Below are 17,434 nucleotides of genomic sequence, written 5' to 3' on the forward strand. Positions count from 1 at the left end.
AGGAAGGAGAATGCTTGTGCAGAGGGGACAAGTGGAGAGGGCATGGCCTTGCCCCAAGAGGTGGGAGAGGATTGTGGCCCTCCCTATTCTAAGGGACCTGGTAGAAATTTAGGCATGTATTAATTTCTTTTCCATTGCTATAGTGAGACACCCAAGGGTGAATACTTTATTCAGAAATGGGGTATAAGAGCTTGGGGGGATTGATCAGTGGTAAGAGTCCTTGGTGTTCTTCCAAAGGACCTGAGTTCAGTTCCCAGTACTCAGACTGTTTGAGAACACCTGTAACTCCAGCTCCGGGGGGTACAGCGCTCTCTTCTGGTTCCAGGAGCACATGCACTCATGTACACACACACACACAGAGTTAAGAAAACAAATTTTAAGAGGTGTAAGCAGGACAGGATGCAGCACTCAGGGTATTGAAGTAGAAGGATCAGGAGTTTGAGGCAAGCATGGGATACACAGAACCTATCCCAAAACAGAGCGGGGTGAGAAAACTGTCTTCCGCAGCACAGTAGGCTGGAAGTCCAATAGCAATGAACCCCATGAGCACCCACAGTGACCAGTAATGCTGCAGAGGGGCCTGTGGGGGAAAGGATCACGGGAGTAGACTGCACTCAGCAGGGGCTAGTCCTGACCTTTCTGGAATAAGCACTCTCTTGGGCCCCATCAGAATATATTGATCCCACTTCTGCTGGCTAGTGCTATGTCAGCTCCACACAGGTTAGGGTCATTTGGGATGTGGGAACCTCAACTGAGAAAATGCCCTTATCAGACTAACCTGTGGGGAAGTCTGCAGCTCATTTCCTCGATTGATAACTGATGTGGGAAGGCCTGGACCACTGTAGGCCATACCCATCCCTAGACAGGTCGTCCTGGGTGGTGTAAGAACGAAGCTTGGGCAAGCCATGAAGAGCAAGCCAGTAAGCAACATTGCTCTGCTTCAGGGGCCTCTGCTTCAGTTCCTGCATTCAGGTTCCTGTCCTGACTCCCTCGGGGATGGAGTATGAGCTGAGGGTTGTAAGCTGAAGTAAACCCTTTCCTCCCTAAGTTGCTTTTGGACGTGGTACAAATGGGAACTACTGCAGCAATAGGAACCCTAAGACACCTTTCTCCCAAACCCTTGCTCTGGGCTCTGCCTTTTTGTTTGCTTGTTTGTTTTTGTTTCTTCAAGACACGATCTCACTGGGTAGCCTTGGCTGTCCTGGAACTCACTCTTTAGATCAGGCTGGCCTCGAACTCACAGAGCTCTACCTGCCTCTGCCTCCCAAGGGCTGCGATTAATTGTTTGTTTGTTTTTTAAAGATATATTTATTTTATGTATGTTAGTACGCCGTAGCGGTCTTTAGACACACCAGAAGAGGGCGTCAGATCCCATTATAGATGGTTGTGGTTGCTCAGGACCTCTGGAAGAGCAGTCATTGCTCTTAGCCATTGAGCTATCTCGTCAGCCCCAAATGCTAGGATAAATGTGTATGCCACCAGCTGGAAAAGTAGCTGTTGGCTGTCAGTTGCCATAAGTCAGCTGTCCTGGCACTGCTCTGACACTTGCTGTGTCCCCAGCAGCTCAGCCCTCACAAAGAAGCAGGCAGACTCCTTGGTTTGCCAGGAGAGATGGAGCCTAGCTGACAGAGCAGAACCAGGGGCTTCTTGGATGTAGCCCCTGCCTCTGAGAATGACACCTAGGGACTGAGCAGGGACAGCATCCAACACTCACCTTGCCGGGCCTCCCAGCTCAGGCTTCCTGAAGTGAAGCCACATCACATCTCACCCCGTCGTGCCAACAATGCCAGGGCTACACACAGCCAGGTGAAAAGGCTGAAGAAGTTGATGATGCAGGCTCACGGTGGCGCTGTGTCTTAAAGGTTCTAACACTGGTGACCAAACTTCCAAGGGACCACAAAGGGGCGCACTGGGGGTGGGGGCGGGGGCGCGGTAAACCACAGAGGAACACCAGGCCCAGTCCTGTGTGGCAGGAGACTGGGTCTTCACTCTGGGTTCCCCCAGCGCTTTTAACTCTCCAGTGCTTCAAAAGACCCCAGTGGGCTCACCTGACAGGAAAGGGGTTCCCTGTCTTGCCTTCTCTGCCTCCAGGAAACGTTTTTTTTGTTGTTGTTGTTGTTTTGTTTTGTTTTGTTTTCACCTCTTTACTCCTTTGTTTGCATTGTTTAGAAAACAGACAATTCAGGGTCCCATGTAGCAGAGGCTAGCTCAAATTCCCTATGTAGCTGAGGATGGCCTTGGCTCTTTTTCTGCCTATCTCAGCCTCCTAAGGGCTGGAGTGACAGACATAAACCCACCCTGCCCTTTCTGTCAGACAGAATCCCTCTGCTTTCGTGAGTTGCTTTTCTTACTGCTGTGATAAAATCCCTGCTATAATTTACGGGAAGGTTTATTCTGGCTCATGGTTTTGGGGTGGAAGATACAGTCCGTCATCATGGGAAGGCATAGTTGGCTGGGACAGCCAATCACGGTGGTGGGAGCCTGAACCCAACTCTCTTCTTATCTTGCAAGATCAGGATGCGCACAGACAAGCAAATCCGAAGCAGAACCCAGCACCCGCATCACCCCCACTGGAGTCTCCAGCCACTTCCTCACACAACGTCCTACAGCCTCTGAGAACAGCGCCACCATCTGGGGACCCCGTATCCAGACACAGGAGACTGTATGGGATATGTGGGATTCAAACCTTGACTGTAACTCAAGCTGACTTAGAATTTGCTATCCTCCTGCCTGGGTTTCTTGGATTACAGACCTGCGCCTCCACACACAGCTGGAACAGTGAGCTCGGAGCGGCGTGATTGTTAGAATCCACACAGTCAAGCAGAGCGTAATGTGTGGTTTCTTTCTCTCGCTAGCTCTTTCTCAAGTGCAGAGGCTGCCATGATTAGGGAGGGCTGTGACGGCCATTAATTTTACATTCAGAAGTAATTGCTGGGAAGGTTCGAATCATGCGGGTGCGTAGGGAGACGGATTTTTGGTTTCTGCATAAAACGTGGTGTTATTGCAATAATGCGAGTTAATCAAGGAGCTGCCGTGCTGCCCTGTGCCAAACAAAACGCCCAAACCTAGCAGGGAGTAATAACCCTCCGATCAGGCTCACTGGATGAGTGGCACAGAAGGTTGGACAGGGATAGCTGTGTCTGCTCTGTGATGCTCTGCCCTTGGTTAGCAACACGGAGGACTTGATAAGTAGGGACTGTAGAGGCTTCCTGACCTGTGATCTGTGTCTAGGCTGGAGGGCTGGCCTCCACTGGGATGACTGACTCTTCTGTCTGTAGCTTGTGCCCTCTCCCATCATGGCTGCCTCAGGAAATTTGTACTTCTTAAAAGGTAGCCTAGAAGCCAGGAGTGGTGGCGCACACCTTTAATCCCAGCACTTGAGAGGCAGGAGCAGGCAGATTTCTGAGTTCGAGGCCAGCCTGATCTACAGAGTGAGTTCCAGGACAGCCAGGGCTACACAGAGAAACTCTGATTCAAAAAACAAAACAAAACAAAAAAAAACCAAAAAAAAAAAAAAAAAGTAGCCCAGGGCTCCCGAGTATTTCGGAAGTCTCTGCCTTTGACATTCCAGCCCTGCCTTTGCTTTTCAGTCAGCCAGTGCAGTCGCCAGTCTACCTGAATTCTAAAGATAGGGACAAAGATTCCGCCTTTCAGTGGAGAAGGCGTCAAAAAGTCGGGGGCCATTGTTTTAGAACACCCATTGGATCCAGTTGGCAGCTGACAGAGCCAAGAGACAGTCTCTTTAAAGGTCCAGCCTGAGAGAACTGCCTGATGTGACCCAAAAATGGTTTGACAGGAGAAACAGTTGTCATGTATGATGGTTTGTATATGCTCGGCCCAGGGAGTGGCACTATTAGATAGTGTGGCCCTGTTGGAGTAGGTATGGCCTTGTTGGAGTAGGTGTGTCACTGTGGGCATGAGCTTTAAGACCCTTATCCTAACTGCCTGGAAGCCAGTATTCTATCAGCAGCCTTCAGATGAAGATGTAGGACTCTCAGCTCCTCCTGCACCATGCCTGCCTGGATGCTGTCATGTTCCTGCCTTGATGATAATGGACTGAACTTCTGAACTTGTAATCCAGTCCCAATTAAATGTTGTCTTTATAAGAGTCATGGTGCCTGTTCACAGCAGTAAAACCCTAACTAAGACATCACACAAGTGTGAAGTCCTCAGTTCAAGCCCCAGAGCACAGCTGACAAGCTGGGCACAGCAGTGGGCAGCTGTAACCTCAGCGCTGAGGAAGCAGAGAGGGGGATCTTTAGGGATCACTGCCAGACAGTCGGTGTGTTCCTGGTTCAACAAGAGACCCTGTCTCAAAAAGTATGGTGAAGGTCAACAGAGGAAAACATGCTTATATGAAAACACATGCTTATATGAAGATCTGCCTTTTAAAGTTATAAGTAACAAAATTGTGGCCATAGTAAATTCTCAATTGCATTTATTTAATTATAAATGTTGTGTGTGGAATGAGTCGCCTGTGCCCAAGGTGTGTGTATGGAGGTCAGAGGACAGCTTTCAGTATCCCAGCTCCCTCCTTCTGTCACATGGGTTGTTGGGACTGAACTGGGCTGTCAGGTTTGGCATCAGAGGCCTTTACCAGCTGAGCCATCTCACTGGTATCTCCAGATAACTCTCTCCTGTGCCTCTTGGTCCCCCTGTAACCGTTGCAAATGCTGGAGGACAAGTGTGTGTCACAGCACCCTGTCCCCATTGTCCTCTGCAGATGCCCAGTGCCTGACCCTGGGCAACCTGCAGCTATGTACCCCTCCATCTGTAACAGCAACGACTCCTGTTCTGTCCTATGCGTAGGCGTCAGACCTGTTTCAGGGTTCTGGGTGACTTGGAGTATATCAGGTACCTCTGTGGGCACCAAAGTACCCCAGATTAATGGGGAAGCCAGAAGGCTGTTATTGGCATATTCGGGGCGGGGGGTGGGGAACAAAGTATCCTAGACAACTCTGATCTGAGTCAACTCAAAGGAGCTTCAACAACAGCCGGATAAAGGAGTGGCAACTTGGGCACGCTGGGGTTCTGGGTTTCAGCCATCCCGAGTTGTAGCTGAAACATCTTCATAGGGGTCTTAGGTGCTGGGTGACCGCTCTACCTTACAACCTGAGGGGTGGACCCTGGGAGGGTCAGGGTGGGACGGAAGTGACTGGTGTACACAGGGGCCTGGGAAGCTCCCGTGAACTGCTATTCCCACCCAGTCTGGCTGCTACTGGTCTGGATGTGGACAGGAGAGGCGGAAGAAGGAGGAAGGAAGGAGACAGTATGTCTGGGGCTTGCTTAATAGGTAGCACTATCACAGGCACCCAGGACCCAGAAAGAGGTCAGATCCCTACACACACGACAGTGCAGGAGTCCAGCTGTTGTTACAGACAGAGAAACCGAGGTGTCCTACACTGTTTACATCACTGAGGCCATGGGGATCCTGCTCTCAGGTTCAAGCACACTCAGCAGATCCAGAGGGTGGTTCCATGGTTGTCTCAACCCATTCAAGTTGACAATGAAGGTGAACTATCACTGTCAAATGCAAGGCTCTGGGTTTAATTCCCAATACTGGAACAAAACAAGGACCCATGAGATGGCTCAGCAGGTAGGGGGGCTTGCTGCCAAGACTGATGCCCTGGGTTTTATCACAGGCTCACAGGATGGAAGGAGAGAGCCAACTTTCTGTAAGATGTTTTCTGACCTCCACATATGCACCATGACACACATACACACACATGCACACTGGGGGCGTGGCTCAGTGGTAGAGTCCCTGCCTAAAATCCCCAAGTGAGGGCCTGGGGGTGTGGCTCAGCGGTAGAGCCCCTGCCTAGAATCCCCCAGTGAGGGGCTGGGGGCGTGGCTCAGTGGTAGAGCCCCTGCCTAGAATCCCCCAGTGAGGGGCTGGGGGCGTGGCTCAGTGGTAGAATGCTTGCCTAACATGTGTCTTAGTTTAATCCTTAGTGTCTCTGTTTCTCTGTCTCTCTGTCTCTCTCTCTCTCTCTCACACACACACACACATACACACACACACATACACACAATATAACAAAATTTAAAATAATTTTAAAAGATTAGGCATTGTAGTGGATATGTGGCAATGGCTGGTGAGGGTCATCGAACCCTCGGAGACCCTCTCCTAAGCTGTCAGTCATCCCCACCCCCGCCCTGCTGCTGCTGATGTTAGAGAAGAGGTTGACATACACGCTGTGGAGCTGCCCTGGTGTCCTTTTGGGTTGGTGTTAGCCAGCCCTAGAAAGCCTGACAGCCCCAGAACTTAGTTATTTGTCTACCTTGTGGTAAGACACTAGGACCAAAGCAACTTATGAAAAAAAGTGTTTAATCCATGGCCCACAGTTCTAGGTTAGAGTTCTTGACCATCATGGTGGGAAGCGTGGCAGCGGGCAGGTAGGCAGGCAGGCATGGCACTGGAGCAGAAGGTGAGAGCTTACATCCTGATCCAAAAGTAGGAAGCAGCGAGAGCTAACTGGAAAAGGCATGGTGTGTTTTTCTTTTCTTTTTCGAGATTTATTTTATTTTTATGTGGTGTGTGTGTGTGTGTGTGTGTATGTGTGTGTGTGTGTGTGTGTGTGTGTGTGTGCACATATGAATGCAGTGCCTAACATGGTCAAAAGAGGGCATTGGATCCCTTGGAGTTGAAGTTGCAGGCAGTCATTCACCGCCCAACCTGGGTGTTGGGAACAAATTCTGGTTCTTTGCAAAAAGCAATGCATGCTCTTAACTGCGGAGTCATCTCTCCAGCCCCTTCCTTTCCTTTGAGTCTCACTGCATGGCATAAGCATGCACCATCACAATTGGGGGGCAGGATATTAGGGATGAGATCTGAGACCTTGTGTGCAACTAGGCCAGCAAGAGCTTTACCACGGAACTACGCTCCCAACCAAAAGCTTTCTTGACAAGATCTCTGTTTCCATGCTCCTCCTGCCTAACACACACAAGCAAAGCCAGTCTAAAGAAAGCAGGGTCACAGCCCAAAGGCTCTAGGGGAGTGTGGTGGTTTGAACGAAAAGTCCCCAATTCTTGGTCATCGGAATGCTTGGTCCCCAGTGGACAGTTTGCGTAGATTTAGGAGATGTGACCTTGCTGGAGGAAGTATGTCACTGTGGGGCAGGCTTTGAGGTTTCAAAAACCACGCCCTGTTTCCTGTATGTGACCTGTTTCCTGTTTTCATTGTGAGCAGTGAAATCTCAGCGGCTGCTCAGGCCGCCATTCTGATCCCTGCTGTCACTCTGTCTGCAACATTAAGGGCCCTAACCCTTTAGAACCCAGAGGCCCAAATTAACCCTGTCTTCTACAAATTGCCTTGGTCATGGTGTTTTATCACAGCTTAGAAAGGTAACTATGGCAGGGAGTGTCGGGCCTGTCCCAGGAGTCTGATAAGGGCACAACCCTATCCTCTACATTCCATTGGTGGCTGTGGAATGATGAATAGGCTTGGTCCCTATAAATTCATATATTTGAATGAGTGGCCTTGTTGGAGGAGGTGTGACCTGTCATAAGAAGTGTGTCACTGTGGGGAGCAGGTTTAGAAGTCTCCTATGCTCAAGCTAATCCCAGTGTGGGACACAATCTCCCTCTGCTGCCTGCAGATCATGGGGTAGAATGCTCAGCTACCCCTCCAGCACCTCATCTGCCTGTGTGCTGCCATGCTTCCCGCCATGATGATAATAGAATAAACCTCCATTTCCATCATAAGCCAGCCCCAATTAAATGTTTTCCTTGATAAGATTGGTCTTGGTCCTGGTGTCTCTTCCCAGCAATAAAACCCTAAGAGAGTGGCCTTGATATGTTCACCTCGGTGCCTTGCAGACTGACACTGGCTTTTTAGTCCTCTGTGACTATTGTCACGCCATATCTGCCACGAAATATGACACCTATGTTCATGCCCAGTTTTGCCTGGGTAGGGACATGGGAGATGCCCTCTGCTCCCATACCGGCTATCTCTATCACATACATCTCCAATACCCCAGCTTCACAAGCCAGTTGCTCGCACAGCCTAATCCTCTGAGCTCCACAATGGGGAGGGTGTGTATCACTGCCTGCCTATCCAGGCTTGCCATTGAGCTGGCTGGTACATCGGTCCACACGGCAACCTGTATCTGTGACCTCTGTGTGCATCCCTCTGTTGGGGGTTGGTGTGCTGGTAGAGATTCTGGGCATGCCCAGTGGGGCCAGTGCACAGCCTCAGCATGCAGCCTAGGAGACACCTGACAGCTTGTGACAAGCGGTACCTGCTCTGGATTCCACCATGCCCATTGCCTCCTTCTACCTGTCAGATGGGTTGACTCCTCTCATGGATGCTGGTGGGATTTCAGCCCTGGTTCCTTCAAGGGCTCCAACTGTACCATTGGCTGCCTTGGTGGCTCTGGATTGCTTCCCATCCTGTTGGCTCCTCCTTCAAATAATCTCTCCCAGAACACACTTGGCAGAGCCTCAGTTTCTCCCCAGCAAGAGAAAGAGTCCTGAGGAACTCCAAACGTCAGTTCACAGTACCCGGGCTGTTTTGATTGGTTCCTTCTTGAATCTGTCCTGTGGCCTGGGAACAAAAGACTGGTATCTGCCTGCACCAGGCTTGGCCTCTGGGGAGATGGCCTGACAGAGGTTGAGATGAGGTTAGTGGTGGCAATAGGTACTGGCCAGTACCCAAAGGACAAATGTCCACTTTCCCTGTTCTTGTCTTGCTGCCAGGCCATCTTTGTCAGAGCATTAAGCAGTCTCAGCAGTCATTGTGACCACAATGTCCAGCTCCAAGGATTAAAGCCAGGGCTGTGTGCATGTAAAACAAGACCTCTACGACTGAACTATGCTCCAGCCCCTCACTGGAGAATTGTAGGCAGGGGTGCTACCACTGAGCCACGCCCCCAGACCCTCACTGGGAGATTCTAGGCAGGGGCTCTATCACTGAGCCACGCCCCCAGCCCCTCACTGGGGATTCTAAGCAGGGGCTCTACCACTGAGCCACGCCCCCAGCACCTCACTGGGGGATTCTAGGCAGGGGCTCTACCACTGAGCCACGCCCCCAGCCCCTCACTGGGGGATTCTAGGCAGGGGTGCTACCACTGAGCCACACCCCCAGCCCCTTACTGGGGGATTCTAGGCTTTCTACTAAGCTACTTCTCTAGCCCTTTTTGTGTTTTCTATTTTGAGACCAGCTTTGCTGATTTGTTCCTGCTGGTTGTGAACTTCACATGCTCTCTCCTCAGCCTCTGGTGTAGCTGAGACTGCACGTCCACCTGCCAGGATTGGCTATGCTGTTATTGTCTCCTTGGTCCCAAACTATGCAGCCCAAGCTTACGTTGATCTTATATCCTCCTGCCTCAGCGTATCCCAAGTCCTGAGACTGTGGTTCGTTCTATTCTAGCTCAAATAAGGAATGCCTCTACTTGCCTGTGTAAGCATTGAGGAACACGGATCCCAAAGCCAGGCTGCCTTGGTGAGAACAAGCCCCACCGCTTTCTGTGTGCACTTGGGAAGCTTGCTTCATACCGCCCGCCCCTTTTCCATCAAAGAAGTGAAGGAAGAGGATGTCACACCCACCTGTGAAATTGTGAAGGCTCCAGGTACCATAGTGAATGTGAGACAAGGGCTCACTGTTGGTGTGAATGACACTCTCAGATGACAAGATACCAAAACACAGGACAGGCAGCAGGTAAAAAAATCCTGTCTGAAATGCTCACCTCTGTCACCTCGTCACCTCGAGAAAGGGACAGGAAATACACCACTGCCCACAACTGGATCCTGCCACAATGAAGCACGGGTGACTCTTTAAATCAAGTGGAAGTGTAGGGGGTGGGGGGAGGGGTGAAGGCCTGTCAGCCTAGCATTTGGAAGTTGGAGACAAGAGCTGAGTGGAGTTTAGGCTACATAGCCCTCGAGGAAACACCAAACTTGAGCATGAAATAATTTCGGGAAGCATGTGGTTTCTCAGCTTCTGAGGCCACAGGGCTGCCCTGACTACTGGATCCAGTGGCCACAGAGTCGCATAGTGCACACTGGGAGACCTGCCCAGGTGGCTGAGCTGAGATTTGAAGTCAAACAGATGGACTGTAGAACCTATGGATGGGTACTCACACTGGGACAGGTTGAAAACTGTTTGGGACTTGGGCCTGAGGTTCTTAACTATTTCCGACAAGGCAAAGAGTCCTGCAGTGAGAGCCAGGACACAGGACACAGGCAAGCAAGCAGGCCAGGAGGCGGCCCTGCTGAGGAGACCCTGTGATCTCCCAGCTGCTGGCAGGACATGTGGAGTCTTCCAGAAACAGGCCCCACACGATGCAGCCCCACAGAGTTCCTGTCTGTCTGTCTGTCTGTCTATCTCCTTTAATTGTGACATTAGGTGCAGCTTTGCTCATTTACTTTTGCAGCACTGAGGACTGAATCCATACCTCTTGCATGTTAGGTGAGAGAGTCACTGCTGAGAGAGCCGCACCTGCAGCCCTGAAGAGTTCTAACAAATAGCTTTGGACCCTTTGTCAGAGCCCCTGGCACAAGAACCGTGGGGCCATCAGCACCACTGTACTCATTACCATGGTAACAACTAACACCACCACCAAAAACAATCCTCACCCCTATCACCACCATCACTGCCATCACTATCATCATAATCACCACCACTACCACCATCACCTCCACCACCAACACCTCCACCATAGCCTCCTCCAATGCCTCCACTGTCATCATCACCCTCACCATGGCCGCCACATCTTCACACCAGTCCCTCTGCTGCCCTCAGCCCTTTCAACCCCTCTCTGCTCCTGTGGTCCTCTTCTGGTTGGAACCACCTCCAGCAGAGCCTGTTCACAGAGTCACATAGTCCCAGCTGTCTTCCTCTAGAGCCAACCTGTTCTTCCCACGGCCATTGCTCTGGGACTTGTGTTCCGGCTTCTGTGAACACATCCTTTGATAGGTGCCTGGCACCATATCAGGACAGCCGTCAGTGTGACTTGTGTTTCATCTAAGTGGCTCGGTCTAGCATGGCTGCCCCATGGGAATGACTCTATATTCCCACTGACACCTTCTGTTGGTGTGTGAGCCACTCCACTGCTGTGGGTCTTCTGCCTGTACTTACTACAGCATCTGTCCTCTAGCAGACCAGGGTAGAGGTGTGGAACTCTTAAGGCCACATACCCTCTCCTGGCACCTGTCATACAACCAGGTGCTCCAACCTCACCATATTGGCGGGAGGACACTTGAATCCTGGGCCCCTACAAAACTGTCTTTGTCTCATGGGTCCTCTTGCTTGCTGCGCTTTAAGGGAGAGCATGGCAAACACTCCACAGTATTCAGTGTTGGTGGAACCCAGTCTGCCTGTAGAGAGAAGGATCCCTGACCTCACTGAAGCAAGCATCACAGTGCTCAGAGACTCGCCTGCTGACTTAAGCCCAAATCATGCAATGGCTCAGACTCCTGGAAAACCATACATTATACCTCCGAGTGAAAATGCAAAGATTGAGGGTCCACAGAACCCCTTGTATACCAGTTTGGTGGATCAGGGGTACAAGTAACTGTAAACATCATTAAAACAAAACCAAATGAGTCAAAATTTTAGATTCGGTAGCTGAAAATTCCAGATCGGGAACCAGGCATGGTTTGATCAAGGTACTAGCTTGGTTTCTCAGCTTTTCTCTTGGTCTGTGGCCTTCTGTAATATTAGATCCATGCTCTGGTTGGTAGACAGTGTCTTCCTCTCCTTCAAACCAGAATTTCTTGTTACAATCTTCAAAGAATGTAAACACCCCAGTAATCCTCACTGAGACCTGGGACTTTTGTCCAGGACCCACAGGGCTGGCTGTTTTCCTCCCTGCAGGGCCCTGCCCACAAGGGTTTCTTTGTTGACTGTTGAAAACCCCTACAGCCCCACCCCTCCCACTCCACCCCCTTCCAGGAAGGGAACCAGCTTCCAGAATTAGTCACGCTGTCTGTATCCCACACAACAGCCCCATTGAAGCCAAAGGACAGCCTTGCAGGGAACTGGCTATTATTATCCCGGATGCACAGAAGGGGAAACTGAGGACCAGGGTGAGAAAGTGTCAGAGATGCCTGGCTATCAGTCCCTTCCTTCCCTCTCCACCTTACTTACCAGACTTCCTATATTCTCTCTGAGGTGCCTGACTTCAGGAAGGTGGAGGCTTGAGTCACATGCTGTGGGTCTGGACCACAGCAATTATTAAGTGTGGCTCTTGGCTGCCTAGGAAATAATTTCTGAGCCTTCTCCAACACCTATGCTTCCTATGGGGCAGGTGGCAGCTCATGAGACAGCCAAACCCTTCCTCAGCCCCTTCTAGAAGGAAAAGAGACACAGATAACAGTCAGATACTAAACTGTGTGCCAGGAAGTGATGTCTTAAGCAGGAACATGGTTTTAAAGGCCTGCGAGAGATGGCTCCATTATGGGAACCTAAACATGAGTTCTGTCTACAGCACTCATGTTTAGACAAACAAACAGGGGCTGGAGAGATGGCTCAGCGGTTAGGAGCACTGACTGCTCTTTCAGAGGTCCTGAGTTCAATTCTCAGCAACCACATGGTGGCTCACAGTCATCTCTGACTCCAGCTCTAGAGGATCTCATGCCTTCATATGGTCTCCGTGAGCAACGTACACACACATAGTGCACAGGCATATTTGCAAGCAAAATACACACACACACACACACACACAAAGGGAAAAAAACTCAAAGAAAACTTAAAACAACACTAGCAACAAAATAAAATAAATTAAAAAAAAAAAAGCTAGACAAGGTGTTACGGTCTAGGTATCTTGATTTATTTTCTCCGCCAGTTATAGAGTTAAAAGAAAAATCTCATGCTCCAGAGTCAGAGTCAGCGGCAGACAGATCTCCAGCCCCGCAGAGAGTAGCAGAATCAGCAGTTGAAGAAAGGCTCTTACTGGGCGTGCAGAAACACCAGTGCAGCAGGAGTGCAGAGAAAAGGGCCCTCTGCAAAGCCTCTCTTTGAGGCCTGGGACTTTTTAAGTCTGAAGCATCTTCCTCCCTTGATTTAGTTAGTGCCAGAGGGTTTGAAGAAAGACAGGCTGGTTTATTTGGCTCAACTCTTGTGTAAACTCTCCTGATCTGGCCTTGAACTTGTTGAGCTGGTCCATCCTACTGGCAGGAGGAAAAAGCCCCCGCCAGACTTTTGTTTTAGAGGCCATCTTTAGTCTCCAGTCTGGAGGAAGGCAAGGAAGTCAGCCATCTTGGAGGCTCATCGTCTTCCTTAGCTAGCTCCTCTCCTTATCTGTCTGCCTCCCGGGGAGTCTCAGTGAGCACCTACGGTCTGAGCTGGGGGAGAAGAAACGAGACAAGAATATCCCTTGGAGGTCACTGGCCAGCCAGTCCAGCGGAATTTGTGAGCTTAAGATACAAAGTTAAGTTTCTGATGAAGACAACCAGTGTTAACCTCTAACACACACACACACACACACACACACACACACACACACACACACACTGTGATTGATTGAGTGGCCTCACTGGGAAGGTGGTACCTGAGTGGAGTCCAGGAGATGAAAATGAAGGAGGGATAGAATGAAAGATGCTTCCCAGACAGACCCGCAAAGGGCAGGGGACCTGGCTGAGTGGCTGGTCAGGTGTGAGGAGGAACAGGGGAACACCAGGGACAGGCTGGAGTACCGAACCTGAGTTCAGAGATCACGGGTCCAGAGGTGACAAGGGACTAAATGTGGGACTTGTACATGGCCACACTAAAGCCTCAGCTTTTAGCTGGAAGGCAATGCCTTTGGGGCAGGCCCGTGGGACCTGACTCAGCAGTACAGGTTTCTTCTGGCAGTAGCTGAGGATAGAGTACTCGAGCTACAGACAGGAGCAGGGTGCCTGGCAAAGGCTGTCGTGCCACTGGGGTTGGGGGTGGGGTAAGAGGCTGGGTCTCGGTGACAACCTCTGTTGTTGGTGCTGGAGGCAGGAGCCTGCTTCCAAAACACTCCCCCTCTGACCCAGCTGTCTGGGGGGATGGCACTCAGGGCTAAATGGCACTCTGTTGTCCTCTGTCATCTCACTGCTTATACAGAAGACCTGGGTCTTCCCCTCCCTTCACGGTGGGACTTGGCCCTAAGTGACAAGTCGCTGAGCCAGTCACAGCTAGCCCCAGAGCCACAGTGACTGGGACAATCCTTTGAAAATGCCAAGATAGTCAACAACAACAGGGTGTGCCTCGCTCTGGCTTGCTCAAAGCTCAGGATTAGCCTCTGAGGTCAGTACAGGAGGCCCAGAGTGACTGAGGGTGCTGAGGTGGGACCCAGGCTGCCAAGAGGCAGCACCAGCCAAGCCTCATGAGCTGCACGCTCAATGTTCCCGCAGCCTCAGGCTCTGGCCACATATGCAAGAGGTTAAGTCAGGACAGGGAGAGTTTGTAGCCAGGGGTCACTGGCTGGGAACTGATCCCTGAGCAGACTATGAGACACAGTGGGAGAGCGGGAGAGAACAAAGGCTTTTATCGAGGGGAAAATCAATACATAAGATATTTAATATAGAGAAGTATATTTAATATATAGATCACACATAAATATGATTTCGTATTCTCAATTAAACTCTTTTTAACTTTTAGGTTATTCTAGTCTTCTTTTAAAATACATTTACATTACTTAGTGTGTGTGTGTGTGTGTGTGTGTGTGTGTGTGCACGCACGCTGTGGAAATCAGAGGGCAACTTGTAGTAGTTACTTCTTTCTTTCCACCATGGGGGGCTGGGGATTGAACTCTGGTCTCCAGGCTTGGCAGCAATCACCCTTTCCCCAGGGAACCACCTCAATGGCCCAGGTTACTCCAGCCTAAATGTCTTTGTTTCCACACATTGTGTTCAAGATGGGCCTTCTCCTCCTCCTCCCCTTCTTCTTCTTCCTCCTCCTCCTCCTCATCTTCCTCCTCTTCCGGAAGACTCTCCTGATGAGGACACTGCCTCTGCAACAGAGAACAGCTGGGGCAGCTGCTGCATGCCCTTGTGCCTACCTAACAGAATGCAGTTAAGACATCCAGGCCACACCACTTTGGAAAGCTTCCCCCCACCACACCCCCACCTTGTTGTTTAAACAGTGCAATGCCATCAAACTAAAGATTCTTGTTTTTTATACCCTCCCCTGGGAGGCAAGTTACGTTGAAGTTTGCTGTGTAGATCAGGCTAACCTTAAACTCACGGAGATCCACTAGCCTCTGCCTCCTGAGCGCTGGCAGGGCGGCCCCCAGTTTCCTAAATGCTTGCCTTTCTGCACTGTGGTTTTGGTAATGGCTGGCGTGAGAGGTGTTCATCAGAAACCTAGAATTCTATAATTCACCACATACTGCTTTTCTCTGCATACACCTAGCAATGGCCAACCGAAGGCTAGAGAGAGAAATCTCTGGTTCCCTTCCCCACCTCGCTCTCTAACTATCCCCAGCCTATAAGTGGATGGCAGGCTTTGGTTTTTATACCAGAGACCCTCTCCCAGGTGCCTACTATAAAGTCTTTGCTGTAGTTACCGTTCCTCCCTTTGTCTGTCTGTCCTTGTTGCCTTTATGGGAAGATTTGATTGTGTGTGTGTCTGTGTTTATATATTTGTGTGGGTGTAGAGGACACCTTGAAATCTGTTCTCATCTTTCACCATGTGGAGCCTAGGATTTGAACTCAGGTCATTGGGCTTGGCAGCAAACACCTCTACTCACGGAACCATCTTGCCTAACCTGTTTGATTTGGGGGGGGGGGGAGGGCATGGTCTCACTATGTAGCACAGGCCTGTCTTGAACTCTCCATCTTTCTGTCTCAGCCTCCCCAGCACTGAGATAATAGCCTATGCAGACCATATCCAGCTCCAGGCATTTTTGTCAGTTAACTTTCCAAGGCCTTTGGAGGTGGGGAGGAAACCCTTATTATTTCCTTTTTTCCTTTGCACTGTGAGCAGACATGTCCTGTTTTCCAGGGCTCCAGTGACATCCTGTGGGAGTGCTGGCTGCACAGACATCCCTGAAGATGTACCTGGGGTCAGGAGCCAGCCTGGAGCTAGAACAATCCTCCCTGAAAACCCAGGACAGATGGGACCTGGCTGCCCTGCAGAGATAAACCTCATTCCAACCGTTGCTGCCAGGCCAACCTTGGGTCTAGCCCAGGCTTTCCAGGAGAAGCAGGAAAAACAGCTTGTTGTTGAAATAGCCTAGAACGTTACCAAATGTCTTGCTCCATTTTCTGCTGTCCTAACAGAATACCTGAAGTTAAAGGCTGGGGAGTTCAAAAGGATGTGCCAGCCTCTGGTGAGACCTTTCTCATCTCATTGCCCCATGGCAGAAGATGGAAGGGCATTTAGAGCCAAACTCAGGAAGCAGAGGCAGTCTGGGATCTTTGAGTTCAAGGCCAACCTGGTCCACAGTTGCCCAGGGAAGGAGATGGGGGGAGGAGGAGGGAGAGGAGAGAAAGCCGCCTCTCTGGCAGTGAGGGTCTTCAGGCAGCTGCATGGAAGAAAAGGGGGAGCTTCAGAGAAAGGTGAAGAAACCCAAAGTGCCAGGGAAAGACAGCAGGCTTAGAATTTGTGACGGGTATATGAAAGAAAAAGATTGTAAGTAAAGAAAAATGCATGTTTTTGGTTGGTTGGTTGGTTTGTTTTTGTTTTGTTTTGTTTCTTGTAACTTAGAAAAACTGTCAGGCTGCAGTGTTCACAATGAAACCTTTCAGTCATCCCCACTGAGGAGGGACTTCTGTGAAGGATAAGCACATCATCGCCTTAAGGGGATAATTATTCCTCCCATCTCCCTTAGCAGGGCTTTAGTGAATCCACTTTTGAGGGATGATCCAGCCAGGTGATTGACAGGCCCAGCTGGATTAACTCTTAAGGGAGTTGTCCTAGTTAATTTTAACTGTCAACTCAACTATAGCCTAAAGTCACTGGAGAGTGGCGTCCCAGTTGAGGAATTGCCTAGATCAGATTGGCCTGTGGGCATGTCTGTGAGGGAATTGTCTTGTTTGTTTAATGATGCAGGAAGGTCCACTGTGGGTGACACCATTCCCTAGGCAGCTGATCCTTGGTTGTATAGAAGAGCTAGCAAAGCCTGAGACTGCGGGCGAGTCAAGCAAGCAGCATTCTTCCATAGTTTCTGCTTCAAGTTCCTGCTTTGATATATCTCAATGCTGGACTGTAAGCTGAAATAACCTGTTTCCTCCCCTAAGTAGCTTTTGGTCAGAGTGACAGAGTAACGGCAGTAAAAGCAAGCTGGAGCCAAGCAGGGATGGCACCCACCTTCAGTACCAGCACTCGGGAGGCGGGCAGGAGGATCTCTGAGTTCGATGCCGTCCTGGTCTATAGAGTGAGTTCCAGGACAACCAGAGCTACGAGGTGGGGGTGGGTGGGGTGGGTGAAAGGAAGAAAGAAAGACGTAAGCCAGGGTAGGAGGAGACAATGATGTGTAATGTTCTAATCTTTGGAGCAGATCAGAATGTCATGTCTCCACCCAAG

Source organism: Mus caroli, unplaced genomic scaffold (assembly GCF_978045245.1).
Source record: "Mus caroli unplaced genomic scaffold, Mus_caroli_1 scaffold_8, whole genome shotgun sequence".
NCBI classification, from domain to species: Eukaryota; Metazoa; Chordata; class Mammalia; order Rodentia; family Muridae; genus Mus; species Mus caroli.